Below are 17,741 nucleotides of genomic sequence, written 5' to 3' on the forward strand. Positions count from 1 at the left end.
TACTCAAGTACAAGATCTGAGTACTTCTACTTTACTCAAGTACAAGATCTGAGTACTTCTACTTTTACCTCAATGCCTCAAGTTCAGGGTTCAGGGTTCAGGGTTCATATATCTGGACCAAAAGAAAAGATTGAACATTTCTTCAAAAGGATTTAAGCAAATTCGTCTTTCATGACTTTATGTCATAAAAGACGGAGTTGTTTTTTCTGTGCTTGTCTCTTAATTACAGCTCCTGTTGCTTTCCTATTCTCCCAGAGTTATAAATTACTATTGTTTTGGCTCTGGGATACAACCAACATTTTTCTTGTTTTGAAAACACATTTAGAATTACCCACCGGCTCCGCTCCTCACCACATTAGGAGAACATTTCGCAGCATTAATCACTCACGGCTGACATTGCTCTCACTCCCACACTGTAGATGAATTGCTCCTCAGACAAATGGCGGATCAGAGCAGCAGGAAAACTTCCATGTGGAGATTCAGGTAGTTTGATGACCTCCTTTGCTTTCCGTCTCGCTCTCCATCGCTCTTCCTCTCTCTGCTGACTCATGAGTGGCCACCAAAGCCAAATGTCCTGGTAATAACAGAGAAGTGATGGAGCTGTAACTGAGAGAGAGATGTGGGGAGAGATATTAGATGAGGAGGGGATGAAAAGGCAAAATATAAAGGTGTGGATGAAAGATTGAGACAGCAGAGGAAGGCTAAAAGATGGAAAGAGAGTAGCCGAGGGAAGAGAGGTGGGCCAACATTGTAAAACAAAAATCTGGTCTCTGGGGAAAAGCTTTTGGAGGAGAAGGCTTTGCTGTCTGATCACAGCAGGTAACTTACCGTTGATATAATACTCAGAATCAGTTGGTTAAACTACCCTTTCACTAACCTCTCCCTGTGACAAAAACAAGAAGATTGCACATCTCAATCCGTGCATTTTTCCCTACAACATTTCAGGAGTCTGGGGCTATCCCGAAGCCACTGACAGAAAGATATGGATGTTTAGTTTAGAGGACTTCAGAGAGAAATGAAACAGTCAAAGAGATCATTGGGAGCTATAGCCTGAAGCTCTGCTGCATACAGAGAATATCATAATTTAATATTTAGATTCTTGGAGAGTTCTCTAATGGCAGATTATGAACGGTCTTTAAACCCCACAGGAGTCTGTTGGCTTTGATTAGCTCCAACTTCTTATTTTCTGAGCTAAAGCCAAAACTAGCCGGTAACTATCAGTGCTTTTAGTATTGAAAATCTCCCAGCTGGTTCACAACCCAGACACCCTTTATTTCTAACTTGGAGCAAGACTTTATAATTGCGTTGTATATCACCAGTGAAAGCCAGGCAATCAGAGGAGGCATGAAATGGCCCTCCCATTTCATTGTAATTCCATTCAGATGGCTGCGTTTAGTTTAGCATTATTCTCTCGCAGGTCTCATGCTCCCTAATCACAAAACTCAGACCGTAATATGCATCTTAAATAGACCACATTAATAAAGAAAAAGTGTTGGCTAATGCTTTTCTTTTATGGGAGGAGTTCAAGAGAGCTCTAATTGGAATTAGAAGAGGAAATGTAAAGGCTCTATATCAGCTTTAATCTTTGTGTGTGCACTTCAAATGAAAACTCAACAGCAGCAGAGCATTGTTTTTTTAATGACGTTAACTAGTTTCCCACATTGCTGTTGTGTCAGTATATTGTGACTTTACTCTTGTGTTTCACGGTACAAGTAAACAATCACCGCCTGCATCCACTTTATTTAAATAAATACAGTCTAAAACTAACTGAACGGCACAAAAGAGTCAAATCACAATTTTGATTCAAATACAGAACAACACATCAGAGGACCTCTATACTTCCTAAGTTAGAAAGACAGACAGGAAGTAAACACTAAAGGGAACAGCAGAAGAAGACAGACAGGAAGTAAACACTAAAGGGAACAGCAGAAGAAGACAGACAGGAAGTAAACACTAAAGGGAACAGCAGAAGAAGACAGACAGGAAGTAAACACTAAAGGGAACAGCAGAAGAAGACAGACAGGAAGTAAACACTAAAGGGAACAGCAGAAGAAGACAGACAGGAAGTAAACACTAAAGGGAACAGCAGAACAGAAGAAGACAGACAGGAAGTAAACACTAAAGGGAACAGCAGAAGAAGACAGACAGACAGGAAGTAAACACTAAAGGGAACAACAGAAGAAGACAGACAGGAAGTAAACACTAAAGGGAACAGCAGAAGAAGACAGACAGGAAGTAAACACTAAAGGGAGCAGAAGAAGACAGACAGGAAGTAAACACTAAAGGGAACAGCAGAAGAAGACAGACAGGAAGTAAACACTAAAGGGAACAGCAGAAGAAGACGTTGCTGTCTCCACAGTTCCAAGGTGAATGGACTCATTTTTCTGAACGAGAACAATGCGATCATTCTTAAACCAATCAAATAATTCTAAAACTGTATTTTTCGCTTCACATTATCCCTTTCTTAACACAAAACAAGGAAGACAGATATTTGGAGTAAGCCAAAATGGTATTTTTTAAAAGCTCAAGAGGAGACAGACAGAAACTTAAAGGATGTCTGAAAGGATCGAAAGACTGTCCGCAGGGGACAGAAATATAAGTGACATTCATTCACAAAAAAAGCAAAAAGAGAGAGAGAGGGAGGAGGGGGCTGGCAACTCATGGAGGGAGAGGGAATGAGGAGAGAGAGAGAGAGAGAGAGAGAGAGAGAGGGAATGGGAGGAAGACCAGAGGGGTAGAAATGGCGGAAGATTGAGAACAGAGTGATGGCGGAGACGAGAGAGGGAGATAAAAGTCGCTGAGGGGCCGCCTCTGTTACCATCCATCTCCTCTGAGCTGCTGCAGGGAGAGAGAGAAGTCACCCGCCCGGCCATCAAGCACTTATTGACAGTACTGCAGCAGCCACAGCCACACACACACACACACACACACACACAAAGTACTACAGCAATTACCACAGGCTTCCAGGCAGGCCGCAGGGGGAACTGAGCTCGTTCTGCGAGTGTTGAGAGGAGCTCCCTCACTCCCGATTAGCAAAGTTAATTCTGTTGTTTGTGCTGCCGATATTCATGTTTAATGGATGTGAAAAAATCAGTTTCTCTTGGAGAGCCGATAAAGTCTTCTCCGTTTATGGTGATTACGGATGCTGCTGAAGCTCAGCGCCTCCAGCATCAATCTCTGGAGCCATTTTCAGACCAACTAATTTCCGCTTTCCACGACCAAAACTTAACAGCCGAGAGAAATGGTCTTAATGTCAGTCCAATCCATACAACAATACCAAAGCCTTCTACATTTTGGTTTGTAAAAGACATTTGAACCCAAGGCACAGCGGAGATACTACCTGCTTTAGGTTACAAGACAACAGAGCGGTGCAGGAACAAGTCCCGGAAAACACTTATTTCCCCAGGCTCAAAGTCAACGTGTTTGTAGTCAGAAGCCACACAACCTTGCTCTACGACAGAAAATAGGTCAGTAAATACCCCACCGATGGATCCTCAAAGCTCCAAACCACTGAGGTATCTGGCGACCCATGTTCACCACATGTCCGACACACATCACCTGACCACCCACCTGATCCCAGAAGCTGCTTCCTGTTCTCGCTGCCTGGTATATTTAGCCCTCCTTCAGTCTCTCCCTGACGCTCGTCCGCCTGCCTTTGACCTTTGCTGTTGTTTCTCAGGTGGACGGATCTTTTTTTGTCAACCTCTTGATCAAGTATTTATCCTGCTGTGCCTCTGTTGTCTGCATTTGGGCCAAAAATACTTTTTCAGGGAGGACAAGGACCAGCCTGTCCTTCAGCTCCTTTGAAGGACACAACAGGTGTATATCAGTATGTAGTGTCTCTACTTTAAAGAGTCCTCTCCTGCTGATGTTCAGGTGTATATCAGTATGTAGAGTCTCTACTTTAAAGAGTCCTCTCCTGCTGATGTTCAGGTGTATATCAGTATGTAGTGTCTCTACTTTAAAGAGTCCTCTCCTGCTGATGTTCAGGTGTATATCAGTATGTAGTGTCTCTACTTTAAAGAGTCCTCTCCTGCTGATGTTCAGGTGTATATCAGTATGTACAGTCTCTACTTTAAAGAGTCCTCTCCTGCTGATGTTCAGGTGTATATCAGTATGTAGAGTCTCTACTTTAAAGAGTCCTCTCCTGCTGATGTTCAGGTGTATATCAGTATGTAGAGTCTCTACTTTAAAGAGTCCTCTCCTGCTGATGTTCAGGTGTATATCAGTATGTAGTGTCTCTACTTTAAAGAGTCCTCTCCTGCTGATGTTCAGGTGTATATCAGTATGTAGTGTCTCTACTTTAAAGAGTCCTCTCCTGCTGATGTTCAGGTGTATATCAGTATGTAGAGTCTCTACTTTAAAGAGTCCTCTCCTGCTGATGTTCAGGTGTATATCAGTATGTAGTGTCTCTACTTTAAAGAGTCCTCTCCTGCTGATGTTCAGGTGTATATCAGTATGTAGTGTCTCTACTTTAAAGAGTCCTCTCCTGCTGATGTTCAGGTGTATATCAGTATGTAGAGTCTCTACTTTAAAGAGTCCTCTCCTGCTGATGTTCAGGTGTATATCAGTATGTAGTGTCTCTACTTTAAAGAGTCCTCTCCTGCTGATGTTCAGGTGTATATCAGTATGTAGCGTCTCTACTTTAAAGAGTCCTCTCCTGCTGATGTTCAGGTGTATATCAGTATGTAGTGTCTCTACCAGAGCCCCGTGTGCTCTGATTGGTTAGCTGGCAGGCTCTGTTGTGACTGATCAACTGCTTGGAGTTGTCCCAGCCCTTATGGACGATACAGAGATAACACATGTTATGATGCCATGTGTGGGCTTCCTCAGAAACCAATCCGCAGCGTGGAGTAATGTCCTTTAGGTTCTGTAGAATTTGCCTCCCTTCGTTCTTTGTCTCTTTTTGGTTTGATGTTGATCCAGCATTCCTCTTATCTCATCCTCTTCTATTTTAATTCGAACTCTCGCTCATTTCCAAACCTCATTCTGTCATTCCGCCCCCGCCCGGTCCGAACCGACGTATACATCAAAGCGGCACTATAAAGACGCTGTGCAGCCAGCATGGAGGGGCAGAACTGTAATGGAGGTAACGATTTATGGTCCGCATCAGGTGTGTGTGTGCATGTCTGTGAGAGTTGTTCGTTTGAGGAATGGCACTCGGTGATCCAATGGACTTTTCCTAATTTAAATTGGACATGGGAGTCGAGAGAGGAAGAAAAACAAGCGGTGTGGAATCTAAAGATAGAGGTGGAAGAAGAGTGAATATAGAAAGTACAAAGGAGATAGAGCCGTGTGAGTCCTTCGTGAAAGAGGTGTCTTTTTATATGGCCTTATCATTTGGAGTTGGTGGGAAATCTCTGGGATTGTTTTACAGATTGAAACGGCGTTACGGGGGCTTTGCTGAAGAGCCTACATCTTCTTCAAAGAGGGACAACGGAAACAGAAAAACCCAGGGCCTTTTGGGACGTGGGCTCAGGTTTCTGTTACCTGCGACAAGGATTTTCCGTCCCGTTGTCGGCAGGATTAAAGAAAAACTACTCACCCAACTTTAATGAAACTGGGTGGGATGGTGTGACATGGGCCAAGGAAGAAACCCATTACATGTCGAAGCAGAGACGCAAACATCACGTGAACGCCCAGTGAGGTCAGAACCACTTTACAGAGAGCCACCAAGGTGTTAACTTAAATACTCGTTGTGCAGAACTGCCATTTCATTATGGATTATGATGAGCAATTCATCATTTATGAGACTGTTATAATTGTAATTATTATATGGACTTGCATAGAATCTGGTTTGTTTACACATACAAGAACAACTGCATACATAAACCCAATAAGAGGAAGTACATGTGTCTGATATACTGTATACATATTTGAAAGGCTATTCTAAATACCATTATCAAACTAATATATATATTAAGAAATACATAACTGTACGGAAAATAATTAGAACAATTCAAATGTACTCTGAAAATAAAAAATATGCACATCTGTGTTTTAACAATAATTCATATTAATGTAATATTTTTCAATTTCAATTGTTAATTAATTTCTTTATTGGCAGGATGGTGTAAAAAAACCACTCACCAGATGGTAGGACAACTTCTCAGCGTCCTATAAACTAGGTAAAAAAATACCCCGGATGAGAAGGTCTGACCTCTCAGAGACTAAAGCTCACGGTGCGTTCAGGTAGATAAGCGTCCCAATGTGCATGTGGACGTTTCTGTCTGATATCTGTCATTTACAGCCTGCAGTGAATTCTTCACTGGCCCTGATTGAGTGATGGGATCGGTGACTGTTGGGCACAAACACGTTGGAAATTCCAGACAACAGAACAACGTGACCGTAGAAAAAGAACAAAGCAAGATATGTTAAGGTATACGACACAGAGAAGAGGGAAGGATGGAGGAGAGTGAAAGACGAGAGAGGGAAATAAAAGGCGACTCCCTGGTCAGTCGTTCGCTCTGCGGTTCATTTTAATACGCGCCTCGTATGTTCCTGTTTATTGTCTGGACTGTGTGGCCCCCGCTCTGCTGCAAAACCTAATTTCAAGGACAATAAAGTCTCAAACTAGATTTGGTGCGAGAGAGAGAAGAAGAGGTGAAGTGCTAAAGGTGAGTCGTTGAATAATGGAGGACTTCGGGAGGCGGGAGAGCGAGGGAGTGACGGACAGACGGAGATAAAGGTGAGGGGGAGAGCGACGGAGGGCAGCTTCATGAAACGGACTGCAGAGAGCTGTGTGTTACATCACTCCACGTCCAGTTCTTTACTCGTCATGGTAAGTGATGTTTAGTCACGTGTGTTGTTCACGTCTTAAGTTACAGTCACTGATGTTTAGTCTCTCTTGCACGTCCAGTTTCATTTTGTACTTACCTTTCCCTCTCGTTTCAGAGCCCTCGACTTCCTGTCATTGTGTGTTTCCCCTCCAGTCTGATTGTCCTCCACACCCTTGATCATTGCCACCTGTGTCCCAGTAAGTCTTCCACATTAAGGCCTCGTCTCCCTTTGTCTCCTTTGCCAGTTCGTCTTGCTCCATGCCGTGTCAAAGGAGCCCGAGTTTACCAAGTCAAGAACTTTATTTTCTTTGTACTTAGAGCCACGTTCATTTGGTCAAGTGAGATTTGAGATGTTTACATTTTGAATTCTTTATTTCTAGTCTTTAATTTGCCTGTGTAGAATGCCTTGTCTTTGTATGCTGCTGCAATGCAAACATTTCCCACACTGGGATCATAAAGTACTTCTTATCTTAAAGTAGTTTGTTTTGTACGTCTGTGTCGACGCGTTGCATCACGTTCCTCACGCTGTGAATCAAAGTGGATAAACGAGTGTTTTCCATCCCCGAGGATCAGAATGAAGAGAGACGCTGTTCTTTACAGACCTAAATGTGTTGAGCCTCTTATTAGCTTAATTATTCAAAAGAAAAACTGTCAAACATCACACAACACACTCCGTTAAAGAGGCTCTTTTCTTCCTCAAATCTGTTTTCAAATCAATGTTTGCTTCTTTTCGATGGTCCACAAACCTTTGTTCTAAATGACCGTGTCGTTTTTTGTCACCTGAACCTAACCGGTGAATCTATCCCGACCTAACCACATAATGTCATTGCACTGAAGAAGCAAACATTTAAAACAAGGGCGGTTTTGTCCAGAATGAAATACTTTATCAACTTTTTAAAGGACGAAATTCCCCGCCGCCTCGCCAGCGCGTCTAGTTTGAGTGACGCGTGTAAACACAGCTGATGACGGGGTTAAAGGGAACCTAAGGTGGGGCAAATGTTACTTGAACGCACCACAAGTGTCCTCTAGTATTTACATTCTTTAGAAAACCCTCAAACACTAAACAGGAACTGATTGTTTGATTCAAAGGGAGAGGGGTGGTGGATATAGACAACCCCCAAGCATTGACCCTGGAGCGGACAGGAATCAGTGGAAGACCTCCATCAGGACGGACGCTTGATAAAACATACAGCGACTCCACCGAAAAAACAATAACAGAAATGTGATTATAAAGATCTGATCGTGTGCCTTACACACATCCCCCTCCCCCCCCCACCCCCACCCCTTTGCAGCTTTGTAAATGCTTGTCGTGTTTCAATAAAATGTTCCTCCATCCCCCGCTTCCTCCTGCGAGACGACGAGCGGGACCGGAATACCAATGTCTGGAGGGCCGCAGTTAGCATGCTAATGCTCGGGTTTCATTGGTACGGTGTGTGTATGAACAACAGCAGTCAGTGGTATACTATTACACACACACACACACACACACACACACACACACACACACACACTGTGTCGCATTATACTTGCAACAACGTTCTTTGGCCCGAACCCTAACCGTCATGTCTTGCCCCTCACAGTGACGTTACTCCTTGTGTTCCAGTATGATGTGTTCCAAACACCGGATAGACTACAAAATATTACTCCACCCCCCCCACACACACCTCAGTGACCTCATCCAACAGCACACCCCTACCCGTTGCCTAAGGTCTGCTAATCTACTGCAGCCCATCAGGACAAAGCTCCGGACCTGGGGTGACCGGGCCTTCGCTGCAGCAATTTGCGCCCTGACAACCGACATCTACTTCCCTATTACGCTCACTCATAACTACATATGTACGCAGGGTTAGCACAGGCTCCTAAACAAAGACGTGTGAGAATGACGATCCTCTCCTGGGACGAAAGGAGATCAACTGTGATCATTATCTCCGTCCACTGCTTTGGGATTCTGCAGACTATTGACATCCACACTAACCCAATTAATTATCACAAAACAGGATAAATAATGCAACGTATTCATGAGGAGCACCGAGGCCATGTGGTCAAAACTAAAATACATTTTAGTCATTTTGGAATAAACTGTAGTGTGTGTGTGTGTGTGTGTGTGTGTGTGTGTGTGTGTGTGTGTGTGTGTGTGTGTGTGTGTGTGTGTGTGATTGTCACTATTACTTACCTTTATGGTGTCTCTGAGCTGCAGCCTTTGGGGAAACTGTGCTGTCTTTACATACATGTATTTATGTATAACTGTAAACACACACACACACACACACACACACACACACACACACACACACATCATATCAACCCAGACCAATAAATACTGTTATTGTCAGGAAACAAACAAACAACACACTCACACACTCGGTCAAGGGCGGAGAGCAGTGACACAGAGGCGCTGATGCAGCTTAATGACCAGAATAATTTAGAGTAAAGCGTTATACACACACACACACACACACACACACACACACACACACACACACACACACACACACACACACACACACACACACACACACACACACACACACACACACACACACACACACACACACACACACACACACACACACACACACACACATTCTCACACTCCACCACCCACAGTGCTTAGCCTCTCTGCCTCGGCTCACATGAATATTTTAGAGGATCACTTTTATTACGCTATTTGTGAACAATAACGGCGCGGTGAGTAATACCTCGTCCGTCTGCGAGCAGATATTCAAACCGGGCAGTTTTTTTTTTTAATGAGCACTGCAGCCGTGTGCTCACACAGATATTTGCTGAATGGCAATTACCTTTCAGCACGGCTGTGGGTTTGCCTCTGAGGACGCCATGCAGGGATCTGACAGCGAGGACACGTTCCTGCAGTCAGATGGTCTCGCTGCGGTTTCATCTCGGAACAAAGGCATGCTGCAGAGAGCTGGAGGAGCTGACGGAAACACAGGGAAATCAAATGTGTATTAACGAATGAAACATTCAGTGCGGTGGTGTCCCAACACTTTTCTCTGAGGGCCACATGCAGAAATACATACGAAGGGCTGGGCCCCTCACTAGAGGAGGGGTATCTCGCCTCATGAGTTAAGTTATAAGTTAGCAAAATCCCTCAGATGAAGGGAAATGATGCTCGATTCTTGAAAATGCTTTAATTGAGACAAACAGCTGCATCTCAGCTCTCGACAGGGTTTCATTCATTTTGTTGGCAGCTCATTCCTCAAAACAGGAGCTCAGATTGCTGATAATCAGGGGAAATATGAAGGGTCTATTTCAAGCTTGCCTAAGATAATGGGCTTTTTTTTTGATCACCTACGATTTGTTAGGAAATGTTTTCCACTTTAATGACTGAATTCATTTGGAAAAGATGGGCTTATTAACACATGAATACTACTGTGTAATATCTGCTAACACACATATTAGAGTAATACAATATAAGACAAGCAAGTTTTAGTTGTGGCCCAGATTCCACATTTAGAATTAGCTGAGGGCCGATTAAATATGGACCAGGGGCCGCATTTGGCTACGGGACAACATTTGGACACCCCTGATTTAGTGAGTAAATTGAATTCCAGCAGTGGCTCAGTCAGTAGGGGCTTGGACTGGGAATCGTAGGGTCGCCGGTTCAAGTCCCCACACAGACTTGAAATATGGAAGGTGGACTGCTACTTGGAGAGGTCCCAGTTCACCTCCTAGGCCCTGCTGTGGTGCCCTTGAGCAAGGCACCGGACACCTCCAATCCCCCCTCCCCATTGCTCCCCGGGCGCTGCACAATAGCTGCCCACTGCTCCTAGTACTAGGATGGGTTAAATGCAGAGGATCAATTTCACTGTGTGTGCTCTGCTGTGTGCTCTGCTGTGTGACAATAAAGAGGGTTTCATCCTCCGACTCTATTTGATCACAACATCCAAAGACACTCCATTTGAAACTCAACGCTATAAACCCAACAAGGTGAACTCCTTCTTCATCTTCTTTTAGAAATGCACTTTTTGTTTCCCAATTCTTTTCCTTTGGACTTTCTTTTCAAGCTTCAGATTCTTTTTCCAAATTTCGACTTTTTTAAATTTCCGATTCTTTTTGCAAAATGATCACCTTTTCAAATTCCGAGGGTGGGGTCAATGTGAGTGCTCAACATTCAACACATTTAAACCTGCAGCCCACCCAGCACATCTATGTATTCCTGGGTAGAGAAGTGGGGGAGGAAGAGTCTGTTCACCTTCAGTGACCCCGGTGTCTCCCAGCTGGGGATGTGAGGCCATTCTCATATTTATAATCCAGGCCAAAGCAAACAGCGGTAGAACTGTCCAGCGCCCAGAGGTGTCATACTGTACATGGACGGCTTCCCAGCCAATGTTCAATTACTGCACTCTGAATCCCCTGGAGGGCTGCATGATTGCACCTTTAAGAGAAGCAATTTGATATTGTACATTACACAGGGAGCCAAAGGGTGAGGCTCGGAGCCGAGAGGAACACTCGGGTAAACAGGAAGCAGAGCGCCTCTGAAGAGGAAGAGAGGGAAGTTAATTTACTACCTCGCACCAGCAGGACGCTCGCCGCTGCACCACTGCGCCACCACATGCTCTGTTTCCAATATGATGAACTGATGGGGGGGTGACGGCGGAGAGAGAAGGGGCCCCTGGGTGCAGACGTGATGAGGCCCCATCATGTCTCCTTGAAGCAAAACACACTAACCCTTAAAGTAGACAAGCACGTATGAATAATTTAGGAAACACATTCATTTATTTTAAAGTTATAATATAATTTAGGCTAAAATGACACACATGCATACACTGGCCATTTAGGACATACGCTTTATACATTATTACACCCATATTACATCCCCCATTAAACACACCATATAGCACCAATATTACAGCTTTTAGAAGCGGTTTAGCCGTATGGTTGTGCTTATTTTGAGTCTATTTGTAATTACTTAGTGTCTTCACAACAGGTTTTGGTTGTCCGTGGTTGTGTTTCATTCTTCTCTAAAGTTGATTTGCATCATTTTGTTGTTCTGAGTTTCTGAGTTTCACTTTTGAGTTGATGTGTAGTCTCTTTGAGGCATTCTGATTTTGAGGTCTGTATCAGGCGCAGTGAAAGACCTACTCTACGACACCACGCTCTGGTGTTATGTATTATTAAGAAAGGTTAGATGCTCACCAAAAAGAATCAACACACACACACACACACACACACACACACACACACACACACACACACACACACACACACACACACACACACACACACACACACACACACACACACACACACACACACACACACACACACACACACACACACACACACACACACACGATGCTACACCGCTTGATGTCTCGGGCGAACAGGGTTTTTGAAAAAGTAATCGTGTCCCTCTTGCCACTAAAGTTCATTCATAAATAAAGCAGGGGTTCACCTCCATCGAGTCTTTACGGAAACAGTTTATGAACTCCAATCTTTTTCGCGATGTCTCGACATGTGGACCAACACAATCGACTGAAGACGAAAAGGGTTTTTGGAAAGATGAAATCATCTGCAGCTGTAGGTGATTAGCTTAAATTAGAGCGCCTTACTTTTATTTAGTCTAACTCTAATTGGCGGAGGGTCACAACTGCACGGCGGTTGTTGTAGTTTTCAATATATGTGTCGTTGTAATCGTTTAGAATATCTTTGTAGTCCTTGTGAGTCTCTTTGCACTCATTTTGAGTAATAAAATGTGACAACTCCTGAGGGGAATTTCTTCAGAATTGGCAAAAACATCCATTTGGACTCAAAGATGGACTGATTAGAGTTGGTAGGAGAAGGTCAACGGCTCTGACACAACATGGTTTTGGCCATAATTCATGACAACTTCACACAAGTGTCTAAAAGGATCAAATCATGTGAGGACATTTTGGATAAGAATGGATGGAAACTAGACCTTGGGACAGAGGGTGAACTGCGAGGTGGTGATTCTAGTTTTTGTTAGGTTTGAAACTGTCTTGATTATGAATTGCTTTGTCCTCATTGTGTGTCTCTTTGTAGTTCTACAGTATCTTTGTAGTCATCTTGGGTTTCTTCGTAGTCCTCATGAGCCTCTTTTTAGACCTTTTGATTCTCTTTGTACTCATTTTCAGGGTCATTCAAGAACTGGAGGATATTTAGACATCAACACTTTTTAAAATGAATCCTTTATTTTCTACTTTGATGTTATGTAAGAAATGCAACCCTGTTACGGTTATAACAATTGATGATTGGTTGATTGGTGATTGATTGATTGATTGATTGATTGACTGACTAGTTGATTGGTTGGTTGGTTGATTGACTGATTGATTGATTGATTGATTGATTGATTGATTGATTGATTTAACGTAACAGGGTTTGGGACGGTTGGTCACCAAGAAAGAGGGACATGAGCTGAAGTGTTTTAAAGCTATTTGATATTTTAAATCATATTTTTCTACAACTGTATTTACGTTTTGTCCAAGGGCAAGTATATTTATATGTGTATCGCATGTTTTAGCATTTTGGGCATGGATTATTTATGATTGTACAGGTCGGACTGATGTCTTCCAATTCTGGAATGACCCTTAAGTAAGCTGAACGGCGAGATGGTCCTTCTAGTTCTTGATAAGTTTCTGTAGTTTGAAAACTGTCCAGAACAGCAATAAAAGATAACTGAAAGAGAAGGAGGACGGACTGGAGGGGGGATAGTGTGATTTAAAGTGAGTAATAGAGAGAGTTCACGACCAGAAAAGACCTCTGAGAGAAAAAGGCGATTATTAAAGTTGATTGAGTCTTCACACGCCAGCAGGCAGCCGATCCGGTCTCAGAAAGCCTCTGATGCAAGCAAGTGGACGGACAGCAGAGGGGTAAGAAGAAGAGGAGGAGGAGGAGGAGGGTGACATCATTTGTGGAATGGGAGGCCTGTCAGAGCGATCACATCACCAAACTCCCTGACCTTTGGGAGCAAGCCTTAAAGAGTGAATCCCAGGCTGTTTTCCCTCCTCTCCGTGTGACGGGCAGCTGTCTAATCTGCTCTCAGATGAATCACTAAGCCTCAGGTAGCTGGCTCCAGATCAGACCTTTTTCATCTGTTTGCTGATTTCTGCTTGATTTCTTTCACTTATACTCTGTAACATGTTACACTCGTTTTAGTCAACGAGATATTACCAGTGGCCTTGTTAAGATAGGGACTTGTGTGTCCCTGAGTTTCCATCCCATCGTTCCCTTCCCTTCTTTTGATTCATTCCACTTTATACCTCATCTGCACCTACATCCCCACATCCATAAAACCTCCATCCCTCCCTTCCTACATTCCTTCATACATCCCTCCTTCCCACCTTTAAACCTTCACCCTTGAACTCTACATCAATCCAGCCCTCCCTCTCTACATCCCTTCATCGCTCTGCACCTAAATTGTTTTATCCCTACCTTTATCCCTTCCTCTCTCTTTCATTCCTTCCTTCATCCTTCCCTCTCTACATCCCTTCCTCCCTCTGTCCTTTAACCATTTCATCCCTCCCTCTCTACTTGCCATCATCCCTTCCAACATCCTCTCATCCCTCCGTCTTTACGACCCTACCTCTCTACATCCCTTCCCTTCATCCCTCCCACCCTACATCCCTGCATTCATTCAGACCACCCTCTCTAAATCCGTTCGACCTTATCCCTTCATCCTTTAAGCCCACAATCCTTACATCCCTTCATCTCTACATCCCTTCATCCATTCATCTTACCCCCCTAAGTCGTTTTATCCCTACCTTTATCCCTTCCTCTCTCTTTCATTCCTTCCTTTATCCCTCCTTCTCTATTTGCCGTCATCCCATCCAACATCCGCTCATCCCTCCGTGTTTATGACCCTACCTCCGTACATCCCTTCCCTTCAACCCTCCCACCCTACATCCCTACATTCAATCAGACCTCCCTCTCTAAATCTGTTTGACCCTATCCCTTCATCCTTTAGGCCAACAATCCTTCCATCCTTCATCCATCCGTTCTTCCATCATTCCATCTCTACATCCCAAAGGCCTTTTCAATCCCTACCTTTATCCCTCACTGCATCCCTTCATCCCTCTGCCCCTAAACCCTTTCATCCCTACCTTCATCCCACCCTCTCTACTTGCCGTCATCCCTTCCTACATCCTCTCATCCTTCCGTTTTTACAACCCTACCTCCCTAAATCCCTTCCCTTCATCCTCCTTCGCTGTCATCTCTTTCTATATCATTTGGTGCATTTTTTTTACTTCATTCTTGGTTCCTTTTTTTTACATATTTTGTGTTAGAATTCAAATCCAAACATGTTTATTTATATTTCCATGTTTTGCATCTTGCTGACATCTTACATCATGATGTTCAGAGGGGTATGCAAGGTGTTGGTGATCGGTAGTGTCACCGGGGGCCACACTGCTCGCGTCGGAGAACATCTTCCAATTTGAACATGAAACCTGCAGGGACCTCTGAGGGGCTGACTGCACAGATGTGATGAAATAGTGCGATTTATTCTTTTCGTGGACCCTTTTAACCTCAGATAATCATCTCAGAATTTCCCAGAATACATTTCAACAACCTGGGAAGTACATGTTTTATTAGCTCAGTTTTATAACAGAAGGAGCCATAGAGGTGACAAATGTACATTCCATGTCACTCGCTTTTACAAACTGACTCAATTAACACTGTTTTCCATTTGGGGGGAAGTGTCTTGCCCAGGGCCACATGCTGGCTGCATATCCAAAATCAGTGGTACTATCCCACGGCGCCACAGCCTTGAAATCTGAAAGAACCATTTCCTCCTCATCCTGTCTCATAGCTGCATTTCATACCTTATTTCACTTTGCTTATCCGCTAAGACTCTTAAGATACATTTGTTATAATTGGTTTCAAACTTCAGTCTCATGGGTTTGTTTGAACCATCCATCCTAAGCTCCACCACCCTAAACAGACTGTATTGCTCTTTATAATCTCTGCTTATGGTTATAGTCATGCTTACTACATCCACTAAAGGTCACAGCCTTCTTGGTAAGCAACCCTAACAACCCCGTAACGACCATTTAATGGGTTGGTATCATGGGAAGCAACTGGGATTTTTTATGAAGGTTAAGAAATAAGGAATAATGAACATTTCCCCAACAGTGGCCAAGATCGGAAACCAACTTCTGACCAATGCTGTTCCCTGTCTTTCCCCATTTCTTAAAGGAGCCCTAAATGTTAAATGTTAAATGTATGTTTTAACAGCTCTGTATTTTTCAGTTTCAAGCAGGAAGTGTTAAGCCTTAAAGACCTTACAGTAGTGGCCAAGATAGGAAACATTAGAGCCCAAAAAAGCCCCAAAACATGACCTAAAATACGAGGAAATGTGAGTTTTTCCGTCTACGTTAGGGTTAGCGTTATTGATTGGCGTATACTAATCCTAGTGGATAAGTCCAGGCCTGAATGTATTTCCCAGATGACCCCCGCCTGAGCTGAAATAAACACGGCATTAAAATGAATGATTGAAAAACTCACAAAACTGCAAGTTCAAAAAACGGGTCGGCCGCTCCACCAGAGTTTTATTAAGTGCTAAAAGTTAAAACCCAGGATGATGATAAGAGGTAATAAAATTAATACTGGCAGTAATACTGGTGCAGTCCACACACACACACACACACACACACACACACACACACACACACAGACTTAACACAGTCCCTGTAGAGTGTTGTAAGTACATGAGAGACGTTGTACTACTAATTAGTCCCTGCTTGTTTTCCCCACTTGGTCCCAAGGGTGTTAAAATCTCCGTTCCTTCGACGAGTGTTTTCTAACTTCACCCGTCAACACAAGATTTTACCTTCTTGCAGGGACAATGAAAACAAAGCGAGGATTTTAATGTTTGTTAAAGCAGTAACAACCGAGCGGAGGCAGTAAAAAAGCGACGGATAACACACTCTGATTGTGTCTCTGCCATCTGCTGTGGATAAGCGAAGTGGAGGTCTGCCTGCGACGCCTCACACTTTCATTCCTCAAATCTGTCCGCACCAGCTGGGCTCGGAATGTACGACGAGAACGAGCCACCAACCTGCCACTTCCAAGGTCACAAAGTACCCAAATTAACGAGAACAGAGAAGCAATATCCCCCCTTTTTTCTGCAGGTCTTTGTGAAACTTTAAATCAAACAGAGAGAGACAGAGAGAGAGAGAGAGAGAGAGAGAGAGAGAGAGAGAGAGAGAGAGAGAGAGAGAGAGAGAGAGAGAGAGAGAGAGAGAGAGAGAGAGCGGCACCACTTGGTATTCAACGAGGATTAAAGGTAGCTAATGCTGACCTTTAAAAGTCAAAAACACTTTGGGTATGAGTCACTCTGCTCTTTTTCTTTTCTTGGTTCGCGACCTTGATGTTTCACTTAGCTTAATAAAGTGGAAGTCGTGATGGAGGCTGCAGGTCTGAGGAAATGACAAGAGGAATGTTAACATTTTCCTTTTCATCTCAAGAGCGATGAAATACCTCCTGCAGTCCGGACTGTAGACTTCATGTGGACACACTAATACCCAGCGCCTGAAAGTAACTAAGTACATCTACTCAAGTACTTCACAGTGGTACAGTTCTACTATACTTTAACTCCTCTGCATTTAAAGGGAAAGTAATGAAACTCATCTCTGATTATTTATTTGCTTTAGTGCCTTTTGAGGTTGACATTTTGCTTTAAAAATTGTGATAAACTTTTAACAAATTGCATCTTTAAAAGTCTAAGTTCTGTGGTGTATTAAATCTGTTCATATACAGGTAGTTACTCTCTGAGGTCATAGAGAGTGCAGAGAGTGATGTGGTACAACAGGGTGTTGTATAACAAACCTCTGGAATATGTCAGAAGGCCTCCAGGGATGAGTAAGAAAAAGACCGACGTATAGATCACCTTATTTGGGTACGCATTCCTGAACCTCGCATTTTGACACACACACACATTTCTCCTATAAAGTGTATGCACAAAGAGATTTCGGGGGGACTTCCACA

This window comes from Eleginops maclovinus, chromosome 23, assembly GCF_036324505.1.
Source record: "Eleginops maclovinus isolate JMC-PN-2008 ecotype Puerto Natales chromosome 23, JC_Emac_rtc_rv5, whole genome shotgun sequence".
Taxonomy (NCBI): domain Eukaryota; kingdom Metazoa; phylum Chordata; class Actinopteri; order Perciformes; family Eleginopidae; genus Eleginops; species Eleginops maclovinus.